Consider the following 9,762-nt stretch of genomic DNA (forward strand, 5'->3'; position numbering starts at 1 on the left):
GGGTGGATCGCTCAAGTTCGGGAGTTCAAGACCAGCCTGAGCAAGAGCAAGACCCCGTCTCTACTAAAAAATAGAAAGAAATGATCTGGACAACTAAAAATATATATATAGAAAAAATTAGCCGGGCATGGTGGCACATGCCTGTAGTCTTAGCTACCTGGGAGGCTGAGGCAGTAGGATCGCTTGAGCCCAGGAGTGTGAGGTTGCTGTGAGCTAGGCTAACGCCACGGCACTCTAGCCCAGGCAAGAGAGTGAGACTCTGTCTCAAAAAAACAAAAAAAAGAGCGTATGAAGCAGGACCCTTCGTGGTTGCTGTTGCTGTGCTTTAACTTCCGGGCAGCATGAGGTTTGGGGAAGGAATTGCTCAGGGATTCAGCGGGGCTCGCCCTGGAAGACAAACCACACAGGTGGCCCCAGGAGTGGATAGAGAAATCAGAAGAGTCTGGGCTGCTGAGATTCCTGGGCGGGGAGAGAAGCCCGGCAGAAAGCAGGGTGAGAGAACATGAGTTCCAGTCTCGCTTCCTCACCTCCACGATCGGAGATTCCTTGCACTTCACATCAGATTCCAAATCCCCACCTTCTGCCGCAAATGAGCTTCTCGGTGAATGGCCTCAACAATCTTCAGTTGCCCGAGCCAGAATCCTGGGTGATGTTCTCAAATCTTCCCTCTCCCTACTGCAACCAGTGATTCACAAGGGCCTGTCGATTCATCCTGATATGCCTCAGTCCACCAAGGCCATCAACAACCACTGCTTCGCTTTGGCTCCTATGGAAGCTCTTAGGATCAAGACCAAAATCCTTAATGTGGTACATCGGTCAGAGGTAGATTCAGCTGCAAGGGAGAGAAAACCCAAAACACCAGTGTCTTAAACAAGACAGAAAGCTGGAGATAGGCATTCTAGGACTGAGACCACTTCGTGAAGTTGTCAAGGGCCCAGATCGTTGGCACATGGTTTCCACGTCACGGTCCAAGATGACAGCTTGCACCTTCCAGCCAGCAGCAGGGAGGAAGGGTGAACCTGTAATTTTATTGTGTAATTTCTCTATTCTTGAGAGGCTTGAAAGCCTGGACTTTGGAGGTCAGAGGATTTGAGCAACCTAATGTCTGGGTGACCTTAGCAAGTTACTTAATTTCTCTCAATTGAATATTTTATCAGCTCTGACATGAGTATAATAGTAATCTCTACTAATTATGGTTGTTATAAAAAGTAGATGAGATCCCTGTAAAGCATTTACGTGCATGCATTTGCACATGTGCAATACATGTAGACGTGATTATTGCGATTCTCCTCGTTCCCCAAGTCTGTTAATCTCTTCTTAATTTCATCAGCATAACCACGAGGACGAGGGCAAGGGTACCAGTACTTACAATGTTTGTCACTACAGTGTCAGCTTCCTTCCCTTGAAGCTCCCGGGGCTGTGGCTTGTCTGGGGTAGGGATGACTGCCTCACATCCACTGAGTCACCCCCTCGGCAGCTGCTTCCTGTTGCCTCCCTGGGTCGCCACACGCTACCACAGGGTCTGGGCAGCTGAAAGGAATTGTGAGAAAACGTTTAACTTGTACACTCGGTGTGGTTATTCCTCCCAGTCCAAGGGAAATAAACCTTTTTCAGGAACACCACATTCCCTGGCCTTGCTTCTGTCTCGGGGCCCTCTCTCTGCTTTCGGTCTGTTGTCTGGCAGGGTCCCCTGGAAGAGGCAGACAGCACCCTCAGACTGTGTAACTGGCAAGAGTGCGAGAAAGACTATTTACGATGGAGTGAGCAGGGTTAGGGAAAGCCGAGGGCGAGGGTGAGGCACCCTGGGGCTAGCAGCAAAGAGGGGGGCCCTCACCACCCCTGAAGGTGGGGAAGGAAGTTACCAGAATGCAGAGGAAGAACCGTATGGCGCAGGCCTATGGCACAGGGATATGACCAGCTGCCTAAGGAAAGAGCAAGGCCGGTAAATGCCTGTCCTTACTCCTCTCTGATCACAGGCCTCGCGTCAGTGGTGGATGCCACTGGAAGCTGGTCAGCTAGAGAATGCCCTTAACTCCGCCACAGAGGTCAGACTCCAGGAGCACAGCAGGTGGAGGAGGGTGGAAAGCGGACCTAGAAGGGCAAACGGGAACTACCCAGCACAAAGACCCTCAACTCTTCAAAATCTCCACACCCACCTCTTAGGAAAACCAGCCCCTTCTACCAAGGACTGATACTCATTTCACCCTGGGGTACAGCCTTCTACAATAACCCGTGATTCTCCCAAAGCCTGAGTAATTCAGTCAAGAACAATAACATTGGGGGGTAGAGGACATGACGGTAAACTTTGACCAATCTGTGGGGTAAAGTCTTTGACACCCCGAAGACTTCTTGCCAACGGGAGGTGAAGATGTGCCCATTCTCATCTTTGGCTTGAGGGGTAACTACCTGTGTTGGTTTGCTCAGGCTGCCGTAACAGAGTTCCACAGACTGGGGGACTTCAACAGCAGAAATTTCTCCCAGTTCCGGAAGCCAGAAGTCCAAGGTCACAGTGTCAGCAGGGTTGGTTGCTTCTGAGGGCCATGAGGGAAGGACCTGCTCCAGGACTCTCTCCTTGGCTTGCAGATGCCATCTTCTCCACGTCTTCACATTGTTTTCCTTCTGCGCGTGTCTGTGTCCAAATCTCCTCTTCTTACAAGGACACCTGTCACGTTGGATTAGGGCCCACCCTAATTCCCTCATTTTACCTTAATGACCTCTTTAAAGACCCTATCTTCAAGTATAGTCACAGTCTGAGGTACTGGGGGTTAGGACTTTAACATATGAATTTTGGGAGCAGGGGACGCAGTTCAGTCTAGAACACTACTGGATCAAGTACATACATATACCTTTCCCTGAGACAGACAACTCTCAGTACAGTTTATAAATCTATGTTTTTAAAAAACCATTTTTCTTTACTGCCAACTTATCTGTATATATTCCCCTGACCGCAATAATGACAGCCAGTGAGTAAGGGCTGGGGCTCCTTACAGAGCCATCAGCCTGCCCACAGCCCTTAAAATGACCACTTTGCCTTAGGCCAGATAACAGGGGGCAGAGCTTCTAGCCCCACCAAGTCCAGGGCAAATCCCCAGGGATTAAGGTGGGATCTACCTGGGTTCTGGGATTATGGGTGATGTTTGTTATCTTTATTCCTTCCCCAAATATTTACTGAATATCAGGTACTGAACTAGGCAGGCCTGGGGGAGGTCCATGGGAACAAGCTCTGGGTCCCTTCTGTCAGAGGAGGGATGATAGCCACGGAAATAAGCAATGTGCTAGAATCATTCCAACAGCGCCAAAGCCTGGACCCAGGGGTCACACATTGTCCCAGGCCTGGTGTCGAGCCTGGTCAGCTGTGCTGACTTCCCTTTCTCTCTGTGGGGATTTTCTTCACCCACCAGTGATGTTCCCATGACTTGAACCACAGAGCATGCCATGGGACACTATCTGCACTGCCTACATGCCTTTGGATTCCTTTTGCCCTGTCAGTGTGCCTGAGCGCAAGCTTTCCTTCTAAGGCTCGCATGAAAACTCTCTTTAGAGGGCTGCCCTTGGGCTACCGGAGCCACTTTGTCCAGATGCAGTTGCAGAGAGCCAGAAGGGCCTGGAACTTCACTCCTGCCCCTAAGTGCACTGCCCCGCAGGCCTTCACCAGTGCTGGCTGGATGACTGGCACAGGGGTATTCTAGCCTCGAGTAGGGACAAACTCACAGGAGCAGTTACAGTTGATCCCCATTACTCACAGGTTCTGTATTTGCAAATTCACCTAAGCTAAGCACTACAATTTGTTTGTAACCCCAAAATCAACATGCATGATGTTTTCACTGTCATGTTTGCACATGCCCATAGCAATGAAAAAAAAATTGAGTATAGAACCACAGCTGAGGTTGAACAAGATAAGCTTCTTGCTTTCTTGTTTCAGCTTTCATATTATAAACAAGTGTCCTTTCTGAGGTCTATTTAGTGCTGCATTTTTTGCATTGTTGTGCTGTTTGTCGATTTTGCTGTTTAAAGTGGCCCAAGAGTAGTGCTGAAGTGCTGTGTAGTGTTGCTAAGCATGAGAAGGCTATGATGAGCCTCATGGAGAAAATACACGTGTTAGGTAAGCGTTGTTCAGGCATGAGTTACAGTGCTGTCATCCATGAATTCAATGTTAATGAATCAATGATATCTATTAAATAAGGTGTCTGTAAACAGAGACACACATAAAACAAGGTTGTGTATTGAACAGCTGACAAAAAGGTGACCAGAGATTTGAAGGGACCTGTATTTCCCCCAGGAGCAGTGGATCAGTTTCACTAATTCAGTGTCCACAGCCGCTTTATAGAACACAACCACGATAAATAACAGGAGTCCTCTGTACATTCCAGAGCTCCCCTGTGTGTTCAGGCTGAGGCTGGGCCTTTGCTTGGTTTCTCCCTATTTCCTCTCTGGCTTCTCCCGCTCTTTTACTAGTTTCTCCTGGGAGCGCTTCCTTAATAAATAACTCACGTAAGAATTAACATCTCAAAGTCAGTTTCTAGGGAACCAGGACTGAAACAGAAGGGAGACACTCTTATCTTTTTGCTCCAGGAGGTTCCTTAGCCCCTGTTAGAACTGATCTCCCCACTTCCCCAGAGACCAGCCCTGTGTAACGCAAGGCACTGGGAGGGCAGTCACGGTCAAGCCACAAAATAACAGGGTCTTGTTATACGGCTGTTCAGACAATGGAGTCCCACATTTAGCCCTAGGAAACTAATACAGCCTTGTGTTAATATTTTCTCATCGAGATGTGAAGGAAGATGACCAGCTAAGGGTGGGACTAAAGTGTGGGCAAGGGAGGGAGGAGAAGATACGATCTAGTTGTCTCAGAGACTGGAAGAGCATAATACACACTAATTATACATAATGCACATAATCCATAGTAAATAGGGGTCACCCAGTGACTCTTCTCAGAATAAATGAGGTCTGCCCCAAGGTGATTGCTGTCTTTCCATAAACAGCACAGGGAAGTTTTCGAAATAACAGTTTCACTCCTTAAATACAAATTTAATTTCCTCATAAGCAAGCCCCTACTACATTTCAAATAACCTCTCTCTGATCACCCTCTTTTGTCCTCTCAGCTCTTTTACTTTAGTTGTTTTCATTGGTATTTGTGTAATTTCTTCGTTTATCTCCTGTCTTTATTGTATACTTATTATGTATCATGTATTTATTTCTCTTTCCCAGCTTTTCTTCACCACTGCAACAATTTTTTTATCTAATTCAGATTTCCAATCCCTGACCTTTCACACTATCTCTTACCCTGCTTTCACCTTCTCTTTCCTTTCATGCCCAAATTGGTTCTATAATCTGTTAAAACAATTGCTGCTTTGCAAAAGCCCTCAAAACATGCCTTGATCTCCCTCCATTGAACTCAAAAGCCAAAACCCCAATGCAAGTTGAACCCAACTTCTTTGCAACTCACAAGCAACTGACCTCTGTTGGGAAGAAACCATCACATAATTGGCTGATTGGTTTAACTTTAAATTTGTGATCGTCAAACTTAAACGGGACTTAACATTGTCTGGCAATCCTATGTTTTGCTGGTAAACCTGGTCTTTCAATCTCCGAGACAACTGGAGCGTATCTCCTCCTCCCTCCCCAGCGCCCTCTGCTGCCCCACTTTCCACTGCTCATTTTCCTTCACATCCCACAGAGAAAAGCGAAGGCCGAATTAGTTATCTAAGGCTGCTGTAAAAAATTAACACAAACTGGGCTTGAAACAACGGAAGTTTATTCTCTCACAGTTCTGGAAGCTAGAAGTCCAAAATCAAGGTGCCAGCAGGATCATGCTTCCTCCTCTGAAGGCGCCAGGGAAGGATCGATCCTTCCTTGTCTCTTCCGGCTTCCGATGACTGCCATCAATCATTAGCGTTTCTTGACTTAGAATGCGTTATTCCAATCTCTGCCTCTGTTGTCACATGGCTTTTTTCTTATGTGTCTAGGTATCTCTGTGTCCAAATTTGCCTTTTCTTATAAGACACCTTCATTGGATTAGGGTCCACCCTAACACAGGATGTCCTTACCTTAACTTGATTATATCTGCAAAGACTCTATGTACAAATAAGGTCACCTTTATAGATTCTGGCTGAACATGAATTTTGGGGTGACACTATTTAACCAAATATAAAGGCCCTCCCTCTTCCCACAAGGCCAGATACAAACCCACTCCTGCTACACCCTTCCTTTCTGTCTTACCTCTGTTATGAAAAAAGTGTCCTTGTCCCCACCAACCATGAATCCCCCAATTTATGGCACTGTACTCCCTCTTTGTTTCCACAGTTACCCACTCACCTGACATCAGCAATCTCTGCACTGGATCATTTCCATCAGAATAAAACTATGCATCTTAAAGCAAAAGGTAAACAAACAAATCCTTGACCTCACATCCCCCTGTGGTCAGTTATTCCCACTACCTTCTCCTGCTTCCCTTTGCAGCAAAACTTCCTACTAACTGAAACAGAAGTTAGTATATGGAGGTGGGGAGGTGATATAACAAAAACCTACAACATGTGGCATTGGTTTTAGAGCTGGGTTGGAGGCAAAAGCCTGAAGGGTAGTCAGAGGACTGCCAATGGAGACTGGAATTGCAGTGAGGAATTTTTTATTGCAAGCTGGAGAAAGGGGAACTTTGTTATAGACACTGTCACATTCATTAACTTGGAAGATAGAAAACATCGCTAAGAAACTTGTGGATCTGGCTAACAGATTTCTAAACAGAAAGCAGAAAGAGAAAATCAGCTTCTTTTAGCAGCACATAATAAGGTATTGCAAGAAAGAGATAATTTACAGAGATAATTGTTCAGTTTTTAAGCAGAATTTAGAAGAAATATCCCCAACCCAAGACTTGCTAGGTTGGAAAATAAAACTGTTTTTTATTCCAGCCTCTTTGGCTGGCAAAAAAAGTAAGAAGTGACCTCAAGGGAAAGATCAAATCTAGGGCATGCCAGTAAAATGTGGCCTCACATTCAAGATCAAACGAAAAGTGCAAGTATTACACCCTTTAAGACATCAGAAAGATTTAAGGTGGCATTTTATAGACCCTTAAGCAAAAGGACTTCTAGGTATCTTAAGGGCATTTTCCCACAGTACCCTGACATGCAGATGAAAGTAGAGAAGGACCTGTCTCAAAGGGGGTTGGGGGGTATGGCTTTTGTCGAATGAAGTGGATTATAGTTTGGTACACAGAGAACCTACAAAATTGTACCAGTTTGGAAAAGAAGGGATAGAGAAAGTTTCAGAATAAAGAGTTTCCTTGTCTCTCAATTTTCTATGGGTAGGAAGCAGGATGAGAAAGCTACTCAACTGCCAATATGAGCCATTTCTTGTAGGAAAAAAAGGATCACTCTGAGGACAGAGTCAAGAGCTAGTATGAAAAATGGAGAATCTTGATAAATACTTGCACCGTGGGGCTTGTTCTCTTGGAAGCCACACACCACACAATAAAGAAGCTCAGGATAGAACACTAAATAATGAGAGCCACATAGAGAGCAACTCTGTAGGATGAGGGGCCGTCTTGGATATTCTGACTGCAGCTGAGCCCCAGCTGAATACAACCACAGGAGTGACTTTAGCTATCTCATGGGGAACAGAAGAACCACCCAGCTGAGCCTAGTCAGCTCACAGAATCATGAAAAATAAATCAGTGCTATTTTTAGCCACTAAATTTTGGGGTAGTGGTTGTGCAGCAACATATAAAACATTTCTCTGCCCTGTTTCACTCAATCTCTTGATAGCACTCTATGTAGCTGATCATCCCTTCCTGAAATATTTAAATATTTGGCTTTCACAACTCCATATTTTCCTAGTTTTCCTCCTACCCCACTGAATTTTCTTTTTCAACCATCTTGGCTCTGTCAGTCTCCTTGTTTATCAGAGGGGCAGGTCCTTGGAATTCTTCTCTTCTCAATTTATACTCTGTTCTAGGGTGATCCCATCTAGTCCAGTGGGTTTAAATAGCATCTATATGTTCACAACTCTAGTACTGAACTCTTCTATTCAAGTATAAATACCAGACTCACAGATCCAACTGTCTGCTGGGCATTTCCACTTGTATGTTTTATAGGTATCCTCCAAACTAACTACTATTCTTCAGTCTTAAAAGCCTTCACAACCTGTATTTTAAAAGGGTACCCAGGATTTGTTTTAACTGGGTATGCCAGGGCATGCAGATGCAGAAGTGACTGTGATGGAGGAAAAAGGTTTTTTTGTTTTTTTTTTGAGACAGAGTCTCACTCTGTTGCCCTGGCTAGAGTGAGTGCCATGGCATCAGCCTAGCTCACAGCAGCCTCAAACTCCTGGACTCAAGCGATCCTCCTGCCTCAGCCTCCCAAGTAGCTGGGACTACAGGCATGTGCCACCATGTGCCACCATGCCCGGCTAATTTTTTCTATGTATTTTTAGTTGTCCGATTAATTTCTTTCTATTTTTAGTAGAGACGGGGTCTCACTCTTGCTCAGGCTGGTTTTGAACTCCTGAACTCAAACAATCCGCCTGCCTTGGCCTCCCAGAGTACTAGGATTACAGGCATGAGCCACCGCGCCCGGCCTGGAAGAAGTTTTTATACTCACGGATTTCTAGAAGCTAGAAGCACAGCATGCCACACAGGGCCACACAGGGAGACACCAGCGTAGGTCAGGAGGCAGAGGGAGTGAGGAGAAAACATGGACAGAAGCCTTTACTATGATTTCTGTGGTAAGGAACGAGGGAGCCTGGGTAAACTAGCTTCGGATAGGCTAGTTTTAATCATGTCAGCACACTCTTGGGTATAGGGGCTGTTCCTAGTTATCTGGTTCCTGGGCCTGGGATGATTGGGGAAAGGGAATATCGACCTAGAGTGTGAACCCCGTGAGAACCCAATAAGGAGGTGGTTGAGAGTTTGGACTCTGGAGTGGCTGTTTGCATATGAAAGGAACAGTCACAGGTGAGTTGTTAGCTATCTCTAGGAATTAGCTAGCCCTAGCAGGGGCAGTCCCTCCAGTGTCAGCAAGGCCTCAACATGTCAAAGCATCGAATATAGACTCTAGAAAATGTGATTATTACATCTTATAATCCTTTTTATTTCTGTAAGTCAGTAGTAATGACCCCTGTTTCATTCCTGATATTAGTAATTTTAGTCTTCCATTATATTTTTCTTGGTAAGTCCAGGTAAAGATTTGTTGATTTTTTTTCTAATCTTGTTAAAGAATCAACTTTTGGTTTATTGATCTTTTGTATTCTTTTTCTGTTCTCTATTGTATTTATTTCTACTCTAATCTTTATTATTTCCTTCCTTCTGAGCTTAGTTTGCTCTTATTTTTCTAGTTTCTATGGTGGAATGTTAGGTTATGGATTTGAGATCTTTCTTTGTTAACATGGGCAATCATAGCTGTAAATTTCCCTCTAAACACTGCTTTCACTACATCTCATAAGTTTGTTTTGATTTACACCTATTTCAATGTATTTTCTAATTTCCCTTGTGATTTCTTTTTTGACTTAGTTACTTAGAAGTCTGTTGTTTGACTTCCACATATTTGCGAATTTCCCAGATTTCCTTGTTATTGATTTCTAATTTTATTCTAGTATGGTCAGAGAACATACTTCATATAATTTCTTTTACAATTCTTGAGACTTGTTTTATGGCATAACATTTGTTATAACCTGGAGAATTTTTTATGTACACTTGAGAAGAATGTTTATTCTGCTATTGTTGAAGTGTTCTATAGATGTCTTTCAGTTCTATTTGGTTTCTAGTATTGCCCT

The sequence above is a fragment of the Propithecus coquereli genome, unplaced genomic scaffold, assembly GCF_000956105.1.
Source record: "Propithecus coquereli isolate 6110/MARCELLA unplaced genomic scaffold, Pcoq_1.0 Scaffold302, whole genome shotgun sequence".
Taxonomy (NCBI): domain Eukaryota; kingdom Metazoa; phylum Chordata; class Mammalia; order Primates; family Indriidae; genus Propithecus; species Propithecus coquereli.